The sequence below is a fragment of the Convolutriloba macropyga genome, chromosome 8, assembly GCF_964194025.1.
Source record: "Convolutriloba macropyga chromosome 8, txConMacr16.3, whole genome shotgun sequence".
In the NCBI taxonomy this organism is placed as follows: Eukaryota; Metazoa; Xenacoelomorpha; order Acoela; family Convolutidae; genus Convolutriloba; species Convolutriloba macropyga.
The window spans coordinates 30,670,347-30,698,346 of NC_134475.1; the positions used below are offsets into that span (position 1 = coordinate 30,670,347).

At 33.9% G+C, this 28,000-nt stretch overlaps 1 protein-coding gene across 4 annotated transcripts in view; it reads left to right on the top strand.

Moving 5' to 3' along the window:
* Positions 1-28,000, top strand: part of LOC142344073 (four and a half LIM domains protein 2-like) — a 32,825-nt gene that overhangs the window by 4,232 nt on the left and 593 nt on the right. The window lies entirely within an intron of this gene.

Here is a 28,000-nt window from a genome sequence, read left to right on the forward strand (position 1 = left end):
TTCCATAACCAGATTTCAAGTTTTGTCCGAGAGGATAAAATAAAAACAAAAAAAACCTCAAGGAAACTGATATATATATATATATATATATATATATATATATATATATATATATATATATATATATAATTTTACGCTTTGATTTTTGATTTCGCCTTTTTGACGCTTTAATTTAATTTTACACGAATCTTCGTGTCGGCCTTGGGGATTATTTTTTCATGAATTCTCACGTTGTCACCAGCCAATATCTTATTCGACAATTCTTAAAATTCAGGAGTCTTCATATGAAAAATCTTATAATTTTACGTAAATAATTACACGAAATCATGTGTAAACTAACCCTGGTTGAAGTCTTGGACGTGATATGAAAATCATAAGGGTTAATGCAAGATTTTTATGTGAATATTTAGATGGAAAGGGAAGGAACTAACGAGGTATCACCAGGCAATAGCCAAATAGGAAAACGAGTGCAACCAAATAGGCAGAGTTGGCGTCTTGTGCGGCGATAAACCATGGGACATGGCAGACAGGAAAGCCAAATCACTTATCTACTTTAGCCTTGGAATCGAAGGACGAAAAATGCCTCCAGGAAGTTTCCCCACAAGAACGTTGAGCCCTAATCAACATTAGAAATATGGAACGACATCGAGCAGACATTCATTCGCCCAAGAAATTTTTACCTTCAACAGATACTGGTTGTTATTCCTCAAACAACACCGCGGGGAGACGATGGAACAATTTCATTCAGCCCTAAGGTCCTTTGCCGAACACTGTCAGTTAGCTCACCTAGAAGACGAATTACTTAGGGATATGTTCACTGCTAACATGATAGACCATGAGATCCCAAAGGAGCTATTGAAAACGACACCCAACCCAGAAAAAGCCCTTGAGTTAGCAGTGAGCATTGAACTAGGCATAAGAAGCTAGCTAGCCATCCATGCAAGGCAACCGACAGATTTGTCAACTACCTCATTCGTCGGCCGTGAGGAACCCGATATAGAAAATTCAAGTTCACGCCTCTGCGGTTCAGGCAGAACACCAACAACACCTCGTATTCTAACTAGAGGAGACAATAAACTCACGAGTAATAACAATAGAACCCCCACCGACATCTGCTGAAGTTGTGGACAACCATTGGATATGAGTCACTGGGCCAAATGCCAAGAAATAGGCCAAACGTGTCGAAGATGCAACAAACCGAACCATCACGCAAAGGTATAAAGATCGAACCTGAATCTACCACAATCTCAGAGGTCTGTGAATGAAGTCAGTGAACAAAGCATTGAACATTCGTCGCTAGGAATCATTATGATCTCTCCAGAACCGGAAGTTCGTTCGACGTATGAGGATTCTGCAAACCACTACTCTGTAAATATGATGGACACAACATGCGACCCTACTAATCCATCAAAACTACACATATAGTATGGACATAGTACATTTTGGGTTGTGGTGGACTCAGGCAGCTCGACAAGCATAGTAATTGAACAAATGGCAAAAGATATAGAGGCGAGAGACAGTAATACGAAGTGGAGCAGAACAACAAACCCGGTACAGCTAAGAAGCTACACGCAAACCCCAACAAAGAACCTTGGTACGCTCTATTGCGATTTGATTGCAGTCCCCAACAAACGCCGAGCAATTCTTGGAGAGAACTGTTCAAACCCCTTGGCATCCACTTCAAACAGCAGGACTCAGCAACTGCAGAAGGTATGAATATTAACTCAATAGGCACACCCCCAACATGCCCGATCAAGAAGGAGGTAGCAATTAAATGCAAGAATCTTACCACTCGACTAGGACTATCAATAAACCAAAAGGTTAAATGACACTTTAAGACAAACTATACACCTGTACATCAAAAAGGAAGATAAATGCCACTACACGTAGAAACTCAAAAAGAAGGCCTAATAAACTTACAAATCAACGGACACATCACTAAATTAGAAAAAGGCAGCGAAGAGTTCTCCATTTCCAAAATAGTCTTTACAGTGAAAAAAAGGCAAATCAATAAAATTGGCAATGGACTCCAAAACAATCAACAAAGCAATCGATAAGAACAAGTACCACATGCAAAACGGACAACACCGCACAATCTATCACTCAATCGTCCGACGAAGGAGGTCCTATTCTCAACAATAGACCTACGCTACGCGTGCAGCCAACTACCATTAGATGAAGAAACATCATAACTGTGAAACTTCAGTATAATGGGCGGCGAAGCCACCGTAACGTACCGATTCAATAGTGGATTCAACGGGTTAACAGACATGCCGACAGAGTTCCAAAAAGTCATTGTCAAAACATTAACAACCTAACGAACACATTCAGTTTCCTAGACGATATAAGAATAGTTACGGGAGGGGGTATAGACAAACTAAACTACAAAAATTTAGCAATGAACTGAAACAATTGCCACTTTGCAAAAACCACGATAACATGGCTCGGTTACGAAATCGATGAAAAACGTCTAAAACCAATAGTCTCTGAGACACAGGCAATTCTTAAATTAAAGCCACCAACGTCCCACAAGCAGTTCAAGTCATTTCTACGAAGTGTTCACCACTTGACAAAACTCTTGCCTAACCTAGCGACTCTACGTCGATGATTCAGAGATTTACCTCAAAAAGGTGCTAATTACATATGGAGAGACCACCATCAAACCCAATTCGAAAACATCAAGAACTGTATCAGGAACCTATCCGAAAGCACACACTGCGATACAAAACGGAAGAGCCAAACAGATGCCTCAAGATCAGGTCTAGGAGCAGTCCTAGAGCAAGAAACATGTAGCGGTTGGGAAACCATCTTCTACTCCTCCCGATTTCCAAACAAAGCAGAAGAAAAATATCTTATAAACGAATTAAAACTCCTGGGGGTCGTATGGGCGTTAGAACACTTTAAACACTACCTACTAGGACATCAGTTCACCAAACAAAGTGATCACAGAGCACTAGTTTCGATTTTTAAAAAAACGGACAAGCCAAGTCCATCAAAACCGTCTAACCAGATGGTACGATAGACTGATCCCATTCCAAATCAACATCGAACACATAGTAGGCACAAAAATGGGACAAGCAGACTATATTTCCCGCGACCGCTCTGAACCAGCCAAACCGTCAAGCACCTACCATAAAAATTTTATGATAGTCCAAATAGATTTTATAAAAGAAATACTCCAAATAGTTCGCGAAAGAGGCAGACCTAAGCAGTCACAAAATAAGCATCCAAGTAATGAAGAGTTAAACTCACAAAATGATTCCAAAGTCAATATATAAAACCCCGTGGAATGATCCCACAATTCCAAAAAAACTAAAAAAACCCGTTAAAATCAAACGACAACGTGGTAGACCTAACAGAACAATATTGGAAACGTCAAGCGATTCCATGAAATTAAAGACAGTAAACAAAATCAGGTCATAAAGACAAACAATCCACGAAAGGATAGCAATTATAACTTACGCAGTTGTCAAAACCAAAACAAGCTACAAACAAGCGAATCGAATAATTACGTTACACACAACAGACAAGTCACACAGCGAACGAAAGCAAATGCGCATTTTCCAATTTGCACAGCCTTTACTCAACCGGTTGCTACTAACAAGCAAACAAATTTTGATAAAGTAATGGAGAACACAAATTCTGACCAAACTAGTCCAACAAATAATTCTACAGCACCGAAAAGACCATTTTCTATTACTAGTTATCTTAGCCCGAACCCCTTCAACAACAGGACAGGAGGAACTATTACCAAAATGGAGGGTTTATTCAACACGCAACTTATCGCGGCGATGATAAACTGGGAAACTGTGTTGCTCGAGGATAGAGACTGTATCCTTATTGATGACCAAGACAGATGCAAGCGTCTGAGTAAACAGATACATGCCAAGTGGAGAAGCCTTAGCGTGAACAATGGCTGTATCTCAGTCGAAAACCGGCTCGCCATCCCCCACATTATGAAGGAGTCAGTTATAGACGTCCCTAACTCAACACAACCGGGAGCATGGGGTTTGACCGAGCTGGGTCATAGATTATGGTGGCCGTTTTAAAATCGTTACTTAACCAACAAGTCGAAGACATGACTACAATGTACCGAATTCGGTAAAAACTTAAAGAGTATAACACTGAAATCTCAATTGGCACCCCTTCTGCCGTAGTCTGAACCAAACGAAGAAATTCAGATAAACTTTGGCGGAACGACATTTGATGGACAGGGGGGGGGGAGTATAATTCCTAGTGTCTATCGATAGATTTTCAAAATTTCCCACCTTTAAATTTTTAACTAACGCCAACGGCCCTAACATAGAAAAATTTCTAACTAAATATATCGCCCAACACGGGGTACACCGGAAATTTAGGTTAGACCAGGCCAGATGCCTAAAAGGCAACAAGGTACAATAACTATGTACACGATACGATATCGAATTGGTCGGCAACGACCATCGCCCAATCAGATTAGTTTACTCGCCGGCAAGATGCAAACCGTCAAAAGACGATTAGGTTGTAGAAAACTCGACCAAATTCAGAGACCGTTCATCTTCAAAAACACACTACGAAATATATCCTATGAGTTACGCACATGCAGAAAGAAACATTCGAAGCTCGCCCACTTCGATGCGTACGATGACAGAAAAGCAAAGACTACGTTAACGAATGTAACCACTTAACCCAACACAAATAACCTAAGCTGGTCGAACACTAAAATATTATTTAGATGACAGTATCATAAGCGAAGAAGAGCTGATCAGTGAAGACCGCTGGTACAAAGAATAGCTTGACTGCGACGCGACGCTGAAGTTCAAGAAGTTAAGCGGAGGCAGTTGCAAAAAACAAAAGAAGATACCGGTGAAGTACCCCGAATTATCAAGCTCCCCTCGGCTACCTTCGAACAACCGCTGATGCGAAACAGCCCCCGCGTACAATCGGCACACAAGACCATAGCCACAGCGAGGTGCAACCAACAACTTCTGGGCATTTACGAAGCCATTCCTGAAGGAGCTGCACTCCTCAAGACTACCGATTCCACCCTCACGATTAAAGTCCCCGGCCAGCAGTATACTGTCCTCAACAACTCCGATGTCACTAAATGCGGAATCGCCGAACAGAGAACAATTCCCTTAACCAACTTCGCGGCTAGAAAAACTGTCCGCAACCATTACGCTAATTTCATCCGGAGCATTGGAGTCAATTTGACTTCCAACAAAAGACTTGAAGACTTGATTTATTTAAATAAAATAAAGACTGAAATACTCAACCCTGATTGGTTGAAAAAGCGAAAATATCTTTCCTTAAATGTTTATCTGTTTTCCCTTCAGAACTGTTTAGTCAACCCCGTTAGTCGGTACTAGTCACAGACCTGATATAATAATGAAGTATATTTCTCTCTCTCTAATCCGACCTTGTTAAGTATTGAGATATACGTTAGACTTTAGCATTGGGGCCGTGCACTGTCTACTGAAGCTCAGATAGAAGAGTAACAGACTAGAGATCTAGAACTTTAGTTAGTCAGGTAAGCCTTAAGTGTATCCTATATTCTTGAGACAACCATAAGACAGTTCCAGAAATAGCCTATAAAAAGGTAAGCTCAGAACACGTCTTATCTGGTGCGACCAGTTCCGAACTCAAACAAAGAATGTAACAATTTCAAATCTTCATAACGGAATTAAACTAACAATATTATCTCACAAATAATAAAAACAAAAGATGGATACCAACTATCAACTACAGTCGATAACAAACCACTTCTTAACACACTTTACAATTGCTAGCGATTGCCCGCAAGAAAATCGCGAAATTATTTACAGAATAATAATAAATTTGAAGAATAACCTCTTCAAAGAAACAAAACATATACAACAAATTAACATCCATAGAAATCACTTGGCACACTATCTACCAGTAATACTACTGGATAGAGATCAACTTAATAAACATTATATATTTATCTTAACAGACGAAAAAGGAAATAGAAAAACTTTTTATAATTTCCAAAATGAAACAACATTACCTAATATGTTTAAAACATTCTTAAAACGACACGAAGATTCACAAGATAGAACAAAAGTATCAGCAATACCATCTACAACGTACAAAATACTACGAAATACAACCGTATACTTAAACGATCAAAAGAAACCAACACAATCAGTAAACGACAAATTAAGAAACGACATAATGAATTATAACAATTGGTTAACAAAAATCATGGAACTAAAACGAGAACTAAAAACAGCAACATCAGATATAATAAAAATTATCTCAGAGTTCACTTTCCTATTCTGGTTAGATAATTTTGAACACATTAATGACAAACGAATACAGTTTGGAGAAACACTTCACGAAGAAATCGAAAACTTATGTATCGAACTCAAAAGCATTTGGAACAGTGAATACTATTCACAACATTTTGAAAGCACACTAAAAGTATGCTCAGAGAGCATCAACTTCATAGAAGGACTAAAAACTATGTAAAAACTGAAGACCATGGACAAGCAGATTCTTCATCGTTTAACTTATCAAGAAATCTAACTTCAACATCAACACCAAAAGATGTCCAAATAAATACAGATTTACAATCAAAACAAAAATCAACAATAAAACCAAATAAACGGTTAACATCAGATTTATTTGGAAATCAACAGAATATAGCAGACGAAATAGATATATCTGAATCAGAAGACAGAGAAGGAAGAATTGGAAACTTGCTACCACCATCAGTAAATCAAAAAGTTAGATGAAAATACCAGAACCCAACACAATATAATTATAACAGAAATAACACATAGATTAGTTCATTGAACGATAATCGTGAACAAAATGAACTATTCTGGGAACAACAAATGTACAATTATCAAGATCTCAAAGAAGAAATAACAGAAAAATTAACAAATCACACGAATAAACTTATTGAAAATATAGAAAACAAATTTAGACAAATTAACGAGAACATAGAAAGAAGACAAGAAGAAGCAATCGAAATGGTATTCGACAAACTTGAAAGAACATTAGATAACATTAATAGACAAAACAATCTAAGATCAGAAAACGGAAACTCAAACAATGACAGAAACTCAAATCATAATAACCATAATAACATACAAAATACTAATATTCAAAACAATAGACAACAAGAAAATCGTACTAGAAGATCAAATTCAATCACAACAGAAGAAAAAGAAACAACAGTAACACAACCCCCTTACCATTTTATAAACAATTAACATCAATGAGTATACACGAAGAGCCACAAATAGAACAAAACGTTAGTAGTGGTTCAGTACCAACAACAATACGACAATTTGACGGCACAGATCCAGCATATACTGTTGAAGAGTATTTAAACAGTATAGTTGCAGCAATGATATTTAGTAGCGGCATAGAACCAGTAAACAAACCAGGACATCATCAATGGAAAGTAAAAAGAGAAGCTTTAATATTACATACACTACAAGAACCAGCTCAAAAGTGGTATTCCACTCTTCCAAGTGAAACAAAATTGGATTGGGAAACATTTTGTAAAAAATTCTCAGACATGTTTGACTCAGAGAAATCAAAACAACAAGCAAAAATAGTGTTACAACAACTACAGAAACACACAAATGAATCATTACGATCACTCGCACTGAGAATAGAAACACTTGTAAAAACAGCATACTCATTATATACAGAAGATTATAGAAATAGCGTAATGAATCAAACATTCATTAGATGCTTGGATAACGAATGAAAAACAGCAGCCTTGAAAAAACATGCTAATCATAAGCAAACGCCAAGAGAACCAGAAATGCCATTCAAAACACTAGTTGACAAAATAGATCAAATGGATTTAACAAGAACAATAACAAACAATCACAAAAGACTATATGAGGTAAACCAAACTACAACTAACATTAGTGAAGATCTTAAACAAATGAATGTAGCTTATAACAACATAAACGAACTTAACCAAATTGATTTAGAACAACTTGAAGGAACAATCTGTAACGTCCTAAACGGGAATAATAACACATATGATAGAAAAAACTTTAAAGGAAGACCAAATTTTGAACTCTTTTGCAGCTATTGCAGCTCACACGTCACACAAAAGGAAGATGCTTTAAAGGACCACGAAGAGAAAGCATAGCACGACCAAAAGAAAGATCATTTTATAGCCATATGAGGAATAATCAAAATCTACCAAACAGAAGAATTGACTCGAATAACATCAACGGACGACAATTACCATCAACATCACCAGTATACCACAATTCCCGAAGCAGAACACCATACCGATCACAATCAAGAAATCATTCTAACAATAACTCATATAGCAGAGACAATCGATACTGTCAAGGACATCGCAATTCGAATAATAACTATAACAATAGAAGCGGAAGCTTTAATAGAAACAATTATAACAGGAGCAGAACTAACAGTTACAACAAAAACAATAATTTTAACAGATACAACAATAGCAGATCAAGCTCACGATACACAAACTGCAGTCACTCAAGATAGCATTCATCGTACAACAGAAATAATAATAACAATAATAATAGTAATAATAATAATAATAATAATAATAATAATAATAATAATAATAATAATAATAATAATAATAATAATAATAATAATAATAATAATAATAATAATAATAATAATAATAATAATAATAATAATAATAATAATAATAATAATAATAATAATAATAATAATAATAATAATAATAATAATAATAATAATAATAATAATAATAATAATAATAATAATAATAATAATAATAATAATAATAATAATTATAATAATAATAATTATAATTATAAGAATAATAATAATAATAATAATAATAATAATAATAATAATAATAATAATAATAATAATAATAATAATAATAATAATAATAATAACAATAATAATAATAATAATAATAATAACAATAATAATAATTACAATAACAATAATAGACAAAGACATTATAGTAAAGATTCAAACAAAAGTGACAGATACAGACAACGATCAGGTAGTAACAATAGACATTATTCTAAAATCAATAATAATAATAGGGATGACAGAAGAAACTCAAGGCAAAGAGAATATGATAGATATCATTCAAAAGATCGAAGAACAGACGGAAATAAATACAACAATAACAAAAAAAAACAAAATAAACAACATAGAAACAGAAAGACAAAACGATGACCCATCTGGAATTGACGATTACGAATACACATCCGAATCATCAAATGAAGACCAAGAAATATTAGATAAACTCTATAATGCTAACGAAGACACATGCAACACAGTAATAAATACACTAGAAAGTAACCCAACCTGGATACTACCGATGTACCAGTGCAACAAAATTGAGCAAGACTTTACAAAGCAAAGTCCTATACTAGAAATTGAATTTCTATTAGATTCTGGAGCAACATTAAATCTTTTGAACGAAGATACTTGGAACGAAATAATATATAACAACCCAGAGATACGTCTCGAACAAGCTAACAAGACGCTAACAGCAGCAAATAATACAACTATAGAAACATTCGGAACAGTAACACTAAATCTAACACCTGACAAAACATCAAACAGCAGAAATAAACCCCAACATAACTTTAGTATACATTTTTACGTAACACAATGCAATCATAATGTACTTGGAACTCCAATCTTCAAAGAATACATAGAAACAATAAATGTAAGTACGAACAAACTAACAATAAATTCTAACACAATTATGGATAACGACATTACCTTCTTCATGAACAGTACAAAGGGATATCTTTATTACTCTCGATTATACCCAATTTTTAACAAAGAACCATTATACTTGGAACGCGACCAACACAAATGCATAACTTTTCCTATACCAATATTTAAACAGATGGAAATATCAAATGGAAAAACAATATACAAATCAAAGCAATATTTCGAACCGATAAACAAATATCAAAATTTATCATTTACAGACATAAAAGATTTGTCGATAGAAAAAGAACACTTCATAGACATATTCTTAATAAAAAAAACCAACATAAAATGACAATTAATGTAGGTCAAATTGGTTTTATGTATCAAAACATTACATTCAAACTACTTAAAAAAGAACTGTACCAAACGAATTCGATAGACTTATTTTCAGCATTATATCATGTAACATATGAAATTTAAAACGACATTAACGAAATACTGAACATACAAGAAAGCGAAACAATTGATCAAATAGCAATATTTGAAAGAAAACCTAATTTTAAATGCAAATTTGATATTAACAAATACACAACATCAGAAAAAGAACTCATTCAAATGTTTGATTTTCAACATTCACATCTAACACAAGATGAATTCGAAAAATTGTGACAATCATACTAAAATACAAACAAGTGTACGCAACAACAAAATTCGACGTTGGAAAAACAAAAGTAAAATTGAATCTACCTATGAAAAAAGATGCAATTTTCGAAAAACAGAGAATAAGCAAAGTACCATTTCACTTACGAGAAAGAATCCAAAAATTACTAGATGTTTTGAAGAAATACGACATAATTGCACCTGTTAACAGAGAACAATTATCTACAGGGAACACATTCACAAACCCAGTAATTATTCTACGAAAAGGAGAATCTTTAAAAATAGTATTAGACGCACGATACTTGAATAGCATGATTGACGAATCTAAATGCAACTGGCCAATCGAACCAGTTGATGTAGCCCTAACACGGATAAACGGAACAATATTTACGATAGCTGATCTCAATAGTGCATACAACCAAATACCTTTAGACGATCAATCAATGAGATTCACTCATTTTACAATTGGAAACGAACAACATTGTTTCAAACGACTATTTTACGGAATATCCATTGGACCCGCAGCGTTTGCATCGATATTAACACATTTCCTCTACATTTCCTCTATCTCTTAATCATGAAAGGGACGGTAATCACATATGTCGACGACGTTTTCATTCAAACCAATTTCTACCCACAAATGTATGAAACATTAATAGAATATCATAAAATATTATTGAAAGAAAACCTTAAAGCAGCACCTGATAAAACATACTTCATGTTAAAAAAGTCAAATTTCTCGGACACATCATTGAAGACAAAAAAGTAAAACCACTATTTTCAAGAATTGATGGTTTCCAAAAACTGGAACCACCAACAAGCATGGAAGCATTACAAAGATACCTCGGAACAATAAATTTCCTTGCGAAATGGGTCTATGGTATGCAACCACTATTACAACCATTATATAATCTCTTACACAAAGAAAATGATTTCAAATGGACAAAAAAAGCATCCACAAATTTTTGAACAAATGAAAAGAACAATAACACACAAATTAGAACTAACAATGCCAGATACTACACAAACATTCTATATTATCACAAACGCATCAAACACAGGCATCGGAGCAGCACTTTTACAACAACATCCAACTGAAAGAAAAACGAAATTAGTATCAGCAAATTCCAAATACAGCATATGTAACAATACCAATGACGAAAAAACAAAAAAAACATATTACCCGGTATTAGCTAACATACACAATATTTACTTCGCAAATAATATCGATAAAAATGAATATCACCCAATCTCATACAAGAAATAAAACACAGAAACAAAAACCAATCTGATCCCAAAAATAAACCCAAAACAAAAAATTGGCAATCACCGATTGTAGAAAAAGATGACCTCATCATTGAGAAAAATCAAAAAGCACCATACACAATACATCATGATGATGATTATCTCAGATTAATAAATAACATAAAAACACAACAAAAAACAAATTACGAAAATGTAAAAATCTCAGACATTTTTTATGACGAAAAAACAAAAATAACCGAGAACTTAATCAAAGAAACACAAATCTTAGATCCTGTACTTCACAAAGTGAAAATGTGGAAAAAACATAACAATAAACCACACTCAGTAACAATGGAGATACGTGGAAACAAAGAATTATTTGCATACTTTCGCAAATTCAAATCAATTATAATTGATGAAAACTCAGGTATTATACAAATTGTAATCAACATTCACAAAAAATCAATACAAAGAATCTGTCTACCATTAACACTATTACTATGCAACTTTTATAATAACCATTGCATCGACCTAGTAGGTCACACAGGCCTTGATAAAATAAGAAATATAATGGACAAATATTATTTTCCAAATCTTACAATTTGGATCAAAATACTTATAGCAGACTGCATACAATGCCAAACAAACAAAGTATTTGCCAACACAAAAACAAAAAGTAAGCAAGAACAACTGGCACCCACAAAGACATATTTCAACGGAATGATAATGATTGACACAAAAAGACCTATTCACCCAACATCTGAAGGAAATAATTACATCTTTGTCATAGTTGACGCATTTTCACACTACGTAACGATAATGTGTGCACCGAAAAATAATGCACAATATGCATTCACAGCACTATTCGAACATTGGTTCATGAAATTTGGACTACCCGAAGAAATTAGATCAGATAACGGATCGGAATACATTAACACTGAGTTGACACATTTATGTAACTACTTTGAAATCAAATTTAAACCAAGTACAACATATGCACCCTGGACGAACGGACTAGTAGAAGGAACAAACAGAATAATTTGACAATTCATCAGAACATTACTAGACGAAAAGTACCATAATTGGTCACGGAAAGCAAAATTCTTTCCATATGCTTACAATACACAATACCAAACATGACTAGGCATGTCGCCATATGAAGTTGTGTTCAACCAAAAGCCAAGAAAACCAACGAAAATAAAACTCGGATCAACTACAGATGAAATGGGAAATTGTAATCCAACAGAGAAAAGTGCATGTAACACACAGCCAGCACACACCCATCTGGAGAAACAATTTAGCCATCCAAAAATTGCAAAATTACAAAAAGAAACATTTGCTAAACGGTTCCCAGATAAAGAAAGACATTATAATGACACATATCAATCTATAACAAAAATCCTACAGAACAGAAAAAAATTAACAGATAACCTGAATCTCAGATTCAGAACAGCAAAACCACTTGAAAAGAATACTTTTGTATTAATAACAAATCAACAACAAGTTGACGGAGTATCAAAAAAAACTGTTACCCCTGAAAACAGGACCATATCTAATCATAGATAAACCTACAGAAAAACATACATATTAAAAGATAACAAAAAAGAACAGATTACAATCCACAGAAATCACATTGTACCATATTATCCAAAAGAAAAACATATCAAAATAGAATTACAAAACTACTTACTCACAAATGAGATTCCAACATTAAAACAACCTAATGTAGTAACTGGAAAAACTGGAACTAAACCAAGCCTAAAACAATCAGATAAAGAACATACACATCAGTGCAATCTTCGCAAAAGGAAGATAACACTATTAAAATAATCAAACAGCAACCAAAATAATAATATTAATAATAATAATAATAATAATAATAATAATAATAATAATAATAATAATAATAATAATAATAATAATAATAATAATAATAATAATAATAATAATAATAATAATAATAATAATAATAATAATATTAATAATAATGACACTATTTTATGGTATCCAATTCACGAATGTTAACAGTATTCGATTATTTTACATATTATACTATTCAGTATTATACTCTAGTATTATATTCTAGAACTCTATTTCTTATTATAACATTCTCTATTCTATAACATCCTCTAATCTATTTCGTATCTATTACACATGCTACTAATCTACTAATGTAAAATCAATATTCAGTATTTCCACTACTTTGAATACATAAGTATCTCTAATAGTCTGAACACATTTAGTATTCTACTACTCTGAAAACATTCAGTATTTCTACTGCAAAGAAATAGCACACTCTCCTAACCCGAACCTTGTGTGCATACCACCAGAACACTAAAAACGCAGAATGAAAAGGCACATCTATATTAACAAATGAAAACATCAATATTAAAAAACAAACGAACATAAAAACACATCGAATTTTAAAAGTGTTAATAACCAACACCTAACCACTAACCCCTATAATCCAAAACCATATAATCCGTAATTTTTAACAATTATTCCAACCAATATTTAGAGTATGAACTAACCCAATCAGTGATAAAATAGAATTAAATTGCAATTTACCTTACCTAAATATTAACACCTTCTAATGAAACAAAATGAACACACGAGATATCTCAATAAACAACTAAATAGAAAAAATAAAATAATAACGTATTAACCATCTTCTTCTTCCACCATCACCTTTTTTCTTTAAAAACATCACCTTCCTCATTCACCATCACTTTCATCATGATACATCGTCTTCTTTTACAATCTCATAACAGTTCCTCATCACCAACCATCGATCACCTCCTCAACACAGCCATCTCCATCCAATCCACTGTCATTAGTCAAATAAAACAAATAAAACAAATAACAAACCAATCAAAATAACAAGTAAAATATGCAAACAGATACACTAATACAAATAGGTATTGATAGTAGCCCTTGAACCAATCACCAATGAATGGACAGGGTCATTTCATGTAAACAAATAACAAAAAACAATACAGTCAAAGCACAAACGTTTTTCTTTTTAATGTTCACAGGCTTGGAACTGGAATAGACGTTTCGAGTTTGTTGACGATCAAACAATAAACAAATCAACCAAATAACAAAATAATGAAATAACAATGTCCGCTCTAACACGATAGAGGACTCGCGGAATGGAATAGACATTTTGTAGATGCCAATATTATTGAACATGGAAAATGAAATTAATATGAAACACCTATAATACATAAACATTTATAATATTAACATCAAAAGGATAAGTAATAACAACAATTAATAACAACAGGAATAACAACAAATAATAACAATGTAACAAATGACAAACAGATAAAAATTAATAAGTACAAAAATTAATTTGGAACACACTGAATCGTAACAAGACGGAAGCTAAAAAGAACACAGCACATCTCAATATAAACGGTTACAAATATATAGTAACTTCCTCTTTTTAATAACTTCCTCTTTTCAGTAACTTCCTATTTCATGAGCAGATTAACTATAAAGCACGAGTAACAATGCGTGTAACAATGTGTGTAACAAGCCGATAAGCGTAACAATCTAATACGCGTAACACTCCAATAAGTGTTACAATCCAGTATTTGTAACAATCCGGTAATATCCAACGTACTCTAACCAGGGTATTTCCAACAATTGAGCAACGGCAATTAAACGGCTCAATACCTAAAACATATAACATCTAATTCACATTGATTACTCATCGGTCATACGACCTCTGGCTCATAACACTGATCAAACAACCTCTAACGTGTAAAACGCCCTTCGGCTAAATAGACATTCAAACTAAATAGACATTTCTGCTAAATAGACATTTAGGTTAAATGGAAATTCCACAGTGACATTTTACCTGATTATTACGTCACTATCCACCTACGTCATACGAATAAAACGGACGTTAACAACAAGCTATCATTAGCAGGACAAGACCTCATTAGTATCCTCATTAAGAAATATATAAAGATTACCAAAGATAACAAGGACCTCATTAATACAGAACAAAGAAAGAATGGAACAAATTACTACTTTCATTTGCAGATAAAAAGAGTTTACAAACAAATTACAGGGACTTACCGTTCCCTTGCAGACGCAATTAGTAACAAACAGAAAATGCCAAACCAATTAACATATTCAACGCCATGAACGAAATGGTGATTACCATGATAGATCTACAAAGATCATTTCACAGCTGAAGTAAACACTTCATCTGCACACCATTTCAATCATACACACAAACACGTTCGACATAACGTCGATACCAAACAACTAATTAACAGTTGCAGTTTGCAAAACAACCATCTACTTGACATTTGCAGCGTTTGTACCAAATACCAACTTGGTAACTCATTAACGATATACACCATAGGCGCCACCATCCACTTCAATCGTCTACATCAATTCCACCATTGATTAAAAACCTAATTGAAGCTAAATGTTAACAAGTGACAAAAACGCCGTCAAGTAACCAATTACTACCTCTAACATACCATGACAAAAGTACGTCATACTACCATCAAACATACCAATTACATACCAACATACCAATTAAAAGGAAAATTAATCATAACAACAAAGCTGAAGTAACTTCAGAAAGAATCTTATAATTCGTAAACTCAGAAATCAAAAGTATAGTTAGACCCAGTAATTTAGTAAAATTGGCAACTTCAAGAACGAAGAAAAGAAAACGGAAGACATACAAATGCCAAAAATATTATAGAGGCAACAAACAGTTGAGTTAAAAATCACAACTCCGATTTTGTCTCCTACAAATCACAACCTCAGCTTCATTTGAAAAATCTGAAAAATTTCAGCTAAACTAATACACAAAAACATAAATTCAAATATTCAGTGAGAAAAAATTTCCAACTTCTACTCAAAACATCATTCTATTTGTGAATTCATAGTCTCAAATACAAACATAACCTCTTTTCATTTCATTTCTAAAGTCATAATCTCATTTCATTTCTGAAACTAATAAAAAATTCTGAAATTCAAAAACTTCATATTCTCTCGAACAAGACAAAATAGTTTTGAGAAACTTCCGAATAACTCATTAAGACTTAAACAGAATACTTCTTCTTCAATCAACTGTTTTATCACCAAAATTTCAGTCACAAACGACTCATCAGTACCAGGTAACCTGAATTGTTTTAACTTCATTTGTGACAGACTAATTCATCATTACAGTAAACATTGTAATGAACAACCACCTATGCTATCAGTCTCAGAGTTTATGAAATTGAATAAAAATCAACTTTGCATAAAAATAGTTGTTCAAATAGACGATTATATTGAACTTGAATATCCACCAAACTGTCATATACATTTCGACAACGATAGTACTAAACTAACAAACTGTAGAATCTCACCTAAAAACTATCTTCTTATAATAGAAGGAGAAACAGAAACTGGACAAGAAGTAAAACTCTTTTGTGGAGAAAAACATTTTGAAATATTAAAGAACACGGCACCGTGTACTGAAACAATTACAGAATTTGAAAAACTAAAACAACAAATTAACACAGATAAGTGTGTCAATATAAACAAGCTACACACAGTTTTTCTAATTGTTTGCAAAAAAGACGCTGTAATATTGTCAGACGACAAGTTGAAAAACTAAATAAGTAATGATACATATCATCGTTATCGTTATATATCAGTAACATAAAATACAGATACTTTTGGAACTACAGTACTTTCATAGTGCGACACCGTTAAGTGGCAGTTACACTAGTAAATAACTGTCACTCTTCAGTGAAGCATAATATCTCATTTCCACCGGAAAAGTTTAAAACCAGAATACCTAACATTCATATACAAACAATAAATAAAATAAACAAAACATATAGAAAACAACAAAAACAGTTTCAACAATTGATTTTACTAACGCACTGATAGCAACGTATTTAATATTGTCTGTAATAATATTTTTCTTAACTATCTTTCTCATACCGTGTATAGTAGTTGTTTCAACGTATTTAGTTAAAGTAACAATATACGAAGTTATTCGAAACCGTAGAGTCATCCACGCCAGTCCACCAATTCAATAATATAACTAATGCATGAAGTACTTTCTGATATATTTCATATATGCAAGTCTAATATAGATATAAAAGAACTGGAAATTTTTCAATTTATTAAAATTGCACTGACAATTTATTTCTTCTTACGCATGTGTTTAATGTTAATAGAAAATTTTGTAAATCCATAAAAATTGATCCTTTACCAGATATAGAAGAATCAATATATTACACACTACACTCCCAAAAATTTTATTTACAAATAGGATTTCCTGAAAATTCACCATTATACGGCAACATTATAATTTATCAATTACAACTCAGACTTGAAAATAACGAAATTTGGGTATCAAATCTAGGAGCACAAACAAAACAACCAGAACAAGAATTAACACCACTAATAATCCTCTCACCACCATTCGTCCAAGTCCCACCACACGGACCTGGCTCAGGAGCCTAAAGTTTAACCTGCACAAATTGCGTCGTCTAACAATAATCAAAGTAACGACAATAATCAGGAAAGACCACATCATAAGGAAGTTACAGATTTAACAAATATACCAACTTCACCAGAAATTGATGATAATTCCGGAAACGAAAATCCATATACCGTAAGGCGAGACGGCCCAGAAAGAAGAGAACTCTTAAGAGCACGACGTCGATCTTCGCTATCATTCCCAACACAAGATTCAACACTCGTTTCATATGGTTCAACAGATATAGAATCTAACATAATAAGACCTATAGAAGTAGGAAACTCAGAACCACCATGTAGAACAGGAACACCAACATTACACAATTTTAGCTTAAGTTCTCCAGGCGATCATTCTGGTAATAGTACAATCCAGACACCTACACAATCTGAATTGAAAGCAAACCCATTTCTACCCCCTACATTCCAAAAAAGACAAGATTTCAATTTTGTTCAAGAACTTTTTCGAGCACAGCCATTACACTCACCTAACAGTTCCCTCTGGTCAGTAACTTCACCACAATCCGCAAGTAGTAACACGACACTACAAAGAACAAATCAAACATCATCATCGAATACTTCTATAAGCGTACCACACGTTGAACTAACAAACTCCCTACAGCCCGCTACAGCCTAAGAAACACAGCTTTATCCCCATCATCCTTTGTACCAGAAATAAGATTACCATCAAGCCATCCTGGTAGAACAAGATCAACACCAATACTTAACCCAAATCCCCCTACTAAAAGTAGGACTAATGAACATACATATCTTTTCGCACTAGATCATAAAACTTGGAATCCACCTCCACCATTATGCGGACCCACTAATCTCGGTGATACACTTACTAATTGGTCTAGAAGTAGACTAACAAACACTTTAAATCTTACACACCGACAACGTAACGCAGCACTTAACGTTTTAGCAACACACTCTCGCGAACCGCGAACTTAAAATTAACACAACAATTAAATACGACACCGTCTGTAATCACCCGTTCCACGCAACTACACCATCAATAGTAGCAACCACACTTCCAGCACCATTCATCTGCATTGATTTTATATATAAATTTGACAGATATACAAAACAGACATTAGGATTTGCAACATTCTATAATCCACACACCGGTCTGTCATACACATGTCGATTCAACTAAAAGCTATAATTTTCATATTATTAATAATAATAATATACATAAAAATGAAAAGAGACACTAAAATACAATTAGAACAGAGACAAAAAAATGATGCTAAACAACGCATTAAAGACCGTATAAATGAAAAATGGAAATACAAATCAAACATTTTCAAAATAAAAACAAAACAAGAAATGAAAAAGGTATAAGTAATTTACACACAACTGATCAACAAAAATATAATAAACTTCAACACCATGTATTTAATAATAATACTAAAGTCAACACTAATCCACAACATTTCACTAACACCAAAATAGGAGACCTCAAAAACTTTGAAAACAGTTCAGACTATGAATCAATGTGGGAAATAGCCATTGATAATTGGACACGAAATTGGAACTTCTACAGAGAAAGATTAACCGATAATATATTAGAGAAATTTGGCATGAACAATAAAAGAGAAAAGCGACAAACAAAAATAGACTTTGGAGAACTAACAGGACAGAATATCAACGGCTCTGCAACAGAACAACAAGACATTTTCATTGAACACTACGATTGTGACGCAGAAGAAATAACTAATGTTAAATTACGAATTAAACAAAATAAGCACAAGTAAATTCAAACCACTAGATTTAGATATGACAAAGACTGAAGTACAACTATTATCGAAAGCACAAGCTGTAGAAATAAAAGCATACGCTGTTGCAGGAACAAGAAAAGAACGCGTAGAATGGTGTTCACAACACACTGACTATATCAGAGCCAATACACCAAGTTATTACGTCTCAGATGATTAAGGAACAAAAATACTAGACGCAGATGAAGTTCGTAACAAACTCGCTAGAATAAACCTTCTAAAAAACACAAGATACAAACCAACACGATATAATATTTCATTCAATTACATAGCTAACCCACCACTTCAGAAAAAGAACGAAGATATGCAAGGCAGAATACAATTCGACCTTGATACTCCTATGGTACCACCATACGGACGAATAGTTTATGACTATACAAACCCAATGTGGATACCAAACGCAATTAAAAATGCACAATCAAATTGCATGAAAGGACCAAGAAAACAAAACAGAATAGACATAATAGATTGGACATTAGAAATACGAGAAGTATCACTAATACTAAATTTAGACACTGAAGAAATATCATATATGGGAACAAAATTACCATGCGACCTCTGCAAAGGAGAACGTCTACCGACACCTTTCACAAAAGCAACAATGGTTTGGGGACCCCAAACATATTGTCAATTATTTGAATTAATTGGATTTGACGCATTTATGGTAAAATACCAAGATAGATATTGGATAGAAACAAACGTGGAATGGACAACAGTCCAACAACCTGATATAACACAAAAAGCAAAATTCAACAAAACGGATAATATTGCTACAAGATTTGAAGTATACCCACTCGTAGAACGTTAGTGCGGATCACTGCAACCTATACACAAAACAGAATACGATGAAATTTACAGAATCTATGAATACGGATTCGATATGCATACAGGACAAAAAGTAACAAAAAAGAAAGACAAATTTGATGATGAGAAATTCATAAAAATTAAACCTAAACAAATAATATCAGAACAAACACGATATGAAGACGAAGATAACAAACAATACTACTATGGTTTCGTAAACGAAAACACACATTTAAACATGAAAATTGACCTATACATGAGTTACATATATTCAAGAATCAGCCTACAAGCAATAGAATTTTATTCACAAATTTGCGAACAAACTAGAAATATTCGACAACTAACATTAACACAAGTACAAAAGAACACACCACTTTTAGGATACATCCTCACTGGAGATAGATCCATCTTTGTGAAACAAGAAGGAGTAAACGTAATGAAAATGTACAAATGCACGAAAAAATGATCACCTTTATATGTACCACAAATCCGAGAATGTTATGACAAAATACCAATACTTTATAAAAACAGAGTACAATATGTACATCAACTTACAAGACAAACATACTTATGGGCAAAGAAAGTCCCATGTTCACACAGCAACTTCGACCAACTAATCTCAATAGACACTGAAGGAACACCCTACAAGATATAGAGTGACACCCTACCCTGTAAAAGTAGAAACAATATTGAACACTATATCACCTGAAGAAATCGTACTCGATAACATGTTCAGTAAAACAAGTTTAATAGAAAGTGGTATAAACAGTAAAGAACAACTAATCCAAGAACGAAAACAAGATTTATTACACGAAAACATGAGAGATCGTGAAAAACCATTACGAGAAGCAACCTCAGCAACGCACAAAAATTGCTAGAACTTGAACAACTAGGACTGCTACAAACTTACAAAAACTACGAACAATCACTAAAATGGTTAAAAGATCTGAACATAAATGGATATAACTTCCAAATCGACCAACCCAGTGTTAACCGGAAAGAAATCTTTGACGCAGCATGGCTTAAAGAACAAATATTACCAATCTTTGGTTGGCCATGGTATGTCTTAGAAAAAATGGCAATAATCTACGCAATGATAAGCATGATAATGTTTATCACAAACTTAATTATAAAATTCTTCAACGCTTTTCCAATACATAAAGCAATTGGCAAACAAGCCAGTATAACAAAAATACTTCTTAAAGGAATATTCGGAATCTTTTCTCAAACAATAACACAACTAGTAGCTCAAATACAAGAAGAAGAAGAAAATAGCCACGACATCGATGAAAATTATACACACTACGGAAATCACAAACCAAAAAAGAAGCGTAGGTTTCGCAGACATTCCACAGACATAACACATACCACAGTTTATACTGATAATGATAAACGGGCAGAAATTTATATAGATACAAACTACAAACATTATAACACCACAATTCGTAGAACGGATAAAGGATTACAGTTAAGAACAACAAATTCATCTCCAAAGAAACAAAATCCACCATTACCAGAAAGAAAATATAAACAAGAACCATTAAAAGTAGAACCATTGGAAACAATATCCGAAAACAAACTACAAACACTACCACCACAACTTATTACTCCACCTCCTGCATATCAATGTTTAGGAAATAACGTATCATTCCCTAACACACCCTTAACTCATAACACACCCCTTCCTAGTGCGCCCAACATACAACAACAAACTACATCATTTCAGACACACTCATATGAACCACCACTCAATATGAACCAGTCAACATCTTATGAAATACCACAACCATCTAATAAATCTACAAATAAACACCGTATAATACCAACAGTAAAACTCATGGATATACAGAATCCACCACCAATAGATTTCGACCAACTAAAAATAACGGCTAACAAAATGCATAATCGCAGCCATAGTTTAGACATATTAAAAAATGACGATCAACCACATACGAGTGAAGTAACATATTTTAAAAATCTTTCGGCAGATACATACGAGGTTTAACAACAACCACGTAGTACACGAACAACTAACATTATACAATTTATGTACAACACAATCCTTCGATGTTAATAAATTTCACCTACCCCTCTTTTTATAACACTTCTATTCAATTTGTACATCTTCTTAACCATATTTATATATCAGTCTTTATACCTCATTTTCATATTTCACAAATACATGCAGTTTTCACATAGTTCATATAGCAGTAACAATATAAATACATGTTTCGTAACGATATGTGACAACACACTAACCGTTTAATACTGATCCATCGATATCCATTCATACTGATATAACAATACTTTATTGGTAATGATAGTAACAGGAAAATTCTGATAGAAAATAGTCATAACGACACCAAATAACAATCAACTAATAACAAAAATAATAAAGAATAATAATCGTAACATAAGTAATAATCGAGAATATAAAGTAAACACAGTAACAATTTTAGCAAATGGCTTCCAGACTGGACTACGAAATTAAATTCCCCTACAAAACAGACTCTCCACTAAGCTATGATGTGGAAGAAGGCGAGCTCAGCCTTGGCTCTGGACAATCTAGTCTCCGCTACAACGCATCCGATTGTAGTACGCAAACGGATGACAATTTTGACCACCCACAGGATCGAGTAACAACTATCAGAATAGAAGTGGAAAACGCGGCATCTGAACAACAGACACAGACTAACAAGCGTACACCACAAGAGATAGCGAACCACATATCAGAACACATTGGTAAGAAACGACAGTCGGATACCCGACAAAATCTAGATTAATTTCGTAGCAGAACAAATGAACAGGGTACAATCACTAATACACATAGTTACCAGAACACTAGGCCGAGTAACAAAACTCCGAACGAAACATATGTCTCTCATCCCTTACCAAATTATCCACCGCCAGTACGACCACCCCCACCTGATGAGTGAACAACCGCAACTAATAGACTACAGAACAGTGCTCACCAAAATTGGATTGCTACTAATCCACACCACATTAGACCGAACAACCTCCGGTTTCCGTACACAGTTACAACTAGGAGTAACAATAGGAAATCGTTCTTTAACCAGTCAACCAATGAACAAACCCCTACAACAACTGTCATGGAAACAATTTGGTTCCAAAAAAAGGACCCGAGAACTCCTAACAATCTACACAACAGTAATTATAATCCTTTACTATCGTACCGTAACTGGTCTGAAATGCCATTCGATTCCCGAGATTACAATTTTGTTATAACTCCGTTACATAACCTAAAAAATCGCGTCTCGGAATATTTCCCGTCTCTACCATCCGAAAATACTAACACTGTAAAACGTAGCTCTAAAAATATGGGAAGAGATAAATTACATCAGTCAACATAACCCATCTTAAAACAATTCTATAGTCTAACAGAACGCTTCATGTATGATTATGACTACGAGTTCAAAGTACCAGTAAATTGTACTTTCGACTACCTTGTCGCCAAGGCATCCCAAGACCTTTCGGCTTACAGTGTATTCGAACATCAAATTTATCAATTATCTTTTAACTTCCTACATCCAACACCGAAAGATGTACAAAACAACAACTATTGGGTACACGAAACAAAGTTGATACACAACTTAATATACTATACATTCCTACGCGATAAGAACATTAACACTACTAAAAGTTACATATACATCAACGATCAGTTAACCTCACCGTATTTCCTAAACTATGGATATAAGCTGAAATGGAACTATACTATCGGGACTTTAAGTAATTTTGACCCCATTAAAAACTATTACATTTTTCAACCCAAGGAAGCACCAGAACGACCACTAATTGTACTAATCGAAGCGCTTGAACCGTGTGAAGAATATCAAACTTACCACTTAGAAGGCAGCGTAACGAATAGAGCCTTTAGTAATAGAATACAATTCAATAACGAACGAAAAGTAACGGAAACTGACAAAGAAATCAGGAAAACAGTTAAAGCGTCGATAACTGAGGTACCAATTGACAAAATAACTAATTTCCTGCCATAAGACGATCATTTCCTGCCATAAGACGATCATTTTGTTAAGGAATACAATCATTATAGGGACAGAACAAATCAACCCAAACAAACGGACAAATTGTAACGACATCAACTGAGAACAAGTAACAATGCCGAATTCAAACACTTTAATTCGAATAATTTTGAACAATTATTATCCAACTATGAATCCCTCTTTGCATATGTGTTTTACCCTTATTGCAGTAACAGTTTATACTCCAACTGTTTGAACAAATTTTTTGATATATTTCTCATCTATTTGTCCATATAACCATTCATTAACTTTGTACAATCCTCTACATTTGTACCATCCTCTTCAATTGTACACCAGTTTATACCCCTTTATAACTACTGAGAGTTATAGCAATTGGTATAGCACTTGATGTAGAATAAACTTTAGATAGAACTAAATTTTCTTTACTTTTCTAAAAATTTACCTATCCTACTCTTAGCTGATAGAAATATACATGTACATATGCAAAGATTTTCCGTAGTTAGATATATGCACTTTTGTAAATTAAAAAAAACCAAAAAGTAACTTAAAATTTATAGTATAAACAAGAGGAATAAATATAAACAAGCGTAATATGCACAACACAGTGTATAATAACACAATATAGGTTGAATGTATTATGTAACAGACAAGCACAATAAATTCAACACAGAACGTGTACATAGTTATTCAATAGATTGAGTCATGACATGACAATTCTACCAATTTCAGTAATAACATTACTATATAACGCTAGCTCAAAACCTGGTATTCAAAATAACATTAAATATGAAACATATTTCATAACCTAATCTGATAAAACTAGATCACAAAATATTGACAATTTATAACAACCGAAACATAGGTATAGTCTAAATTCGAAAATTTCAAATCCATAATTCAGCATATTACTTTATAGACTGACTATTATGCCGAACTATATACTGACTATTATGACGAAATGACTATAACAATCAGAACATTATTTTTACACGTGTACATAATAACATGAAACTATCGGATGTATAAACATGCATCCTTCTATAGTAACAACTAACAACAGTACACCTATTAACAACTAATATGATATAATTCACAAAGGAATTATAATTACCAAAGGAATTATTTGGAAGATTGAATATAAATGTGTCGTATCAGGCGAACCTTTAAAAAATAAAGCGCGTAGACGGATAACTTACCAAATTTATCCAATGATGAAATAACCGTTAATGGGAATAAGGCAATTGGCCATTTTTGCACATACCCATCACAAACTATAAGCTAGATCTATAACCTTTACTAAATTTACAGACACGAAAAACGCCAACAATAACAGTGAACACTAACCGTAACAACTAACACATCCAAAACCTGTAGAAGTATGACGAAACAATTGGTAAGAATTCATTGCATCAGAATAACTCCTGATTTTGGGAGACATCAAAAGTAATAATACATGTTCATCTTCAGTAACAAGATTTAACATGGCCAAAACAGTCACATGTCACTAACAATTCTTGTTGTTGTCAACAGACTTTTCGTTGACAAAATACCTAACTAATCTCGATTTTTCCAACGAATTCCATACAACATTATAAACAAATGATAATATTTTCTCTTTGCAACCGGAAGGGATACTACGTATAACAAAACAATTACAATACCTAACATGATAATCTAATATAGAGAAAAATTTTAAACCTTAAACAACTAAAATAAACAAATCAAGTAAGTCAGGTAAGTCGCCAGACATCAGGAGCGCCTCCAACATCAACACTGGGCCTACCCGAAAGAATCATCACCCACTGGATGTGGTACTGGAATAGATACTTTTGTGGTTGTTAATGTTCTCTCCTTGCTCTTTGGGCAACCTGTGTCTGGGAACCGACCTACTGACGAACGAACTACAAAGCAACACATTCAAAAAGAGAACAAAATCCTTCAGAGAGAATAAAGAGAAATTGACTTATTGTACTAATCAGAAGACTTTAAAAAAAACTGAAAACACCGGAAAGATGGAGTCAATGTTGACTTCCAACAAAGGACTTGAAGACTTTATTTATTTAAATAAAATAAAGACTGAAAAACTCAACCCTGATTGGTTGAAAAAGAGAAAATATTTTTCCTTAAATGTTTATCTGTTTTCCCTTCAGAACTGTTTAGTCAACCCCGTTAGTCGGTACTAGTCACAGACCTGATATAATAATAAAGTATATTTCTCTCTCTCTACTCCGCTCTTGTTTAGTATTGAGATATACGTTAGACTTTAGCATTGGGGCCCGTGCACTGTCTACTGAAGCTCAGATAGAAGAGTAACAGACTAGAGATCTAGAATCTTATTTAGTTAGGTAAGCCTTGAGAGTATCCTATATTTTTGAGACAACCATAAGACAGTTCCAGAAGTAGCCTATAAAAAGGTAAGCTCAGAACACGTCTTAGCATGGGAACAGAAGTCAAAAATCTTAGGTCAACGAACGACGCAACTGCAGCGCCCACTCGACGTAGCTCAAGGGAAAAAAATAGTACGGCGATACCACGCACCTTGAATTTTTGGACAACTCATCGGACGACGACACCCCTCCCAAAAGACCAAAGGGAAAAAGCATCGCATCCTACTCGCCTCCAGGACAATCCACTAGCCAGGCCCCTGCCTCGCCAACGCACAGCATCATCCCAACCACCCCAATCACACGGAACAACATGAGCAAGGTTGCCACACCAACACCGCACGACGCACACCAGGACTACCCCCAAGGTGACGTGAACGCAATGGACCCGCCGGCCTTTGCAGAACGTCACTTACAGCCCCCTGAATTCTAGATTGATGACAACACGATAAAGAAGCTATTAGCTCCACTGATTACAATTTTTGTCGTTAAACGAAATTCAAAACATTAACACTTTCAGTTCATTATACATTACGATGTTATGTTTACCTCTAGCCTGTATTTAATATAGAACTTCATGAACTCCATTACCCTTAGTTTTCGTTCTCCAAATTTTCTTTTTCTAACGAGAGAAATGTGGTACCTGCGTATCACATGACCACCCATAGTGCAGTGATTTAATACTTACTTAAACGGAGTATGTATTTAACCTTTCTTTCACTTCATGATTCAATCGTCCTACGATTGACAGCAACAGTGACGGGTAGTTGTGTCCTTGACCACAACTAACACACTGGCAGCGAACTGTCTAAGTGCAGTTCTGCTTTATCGATGAATAGTTTGCCATTGAACGTATTCTTCTCGACTCAAGTCTAAATAGCTCATACGACTAGCGTATCACTTCCAAGTTCAATAGCTTCCATAA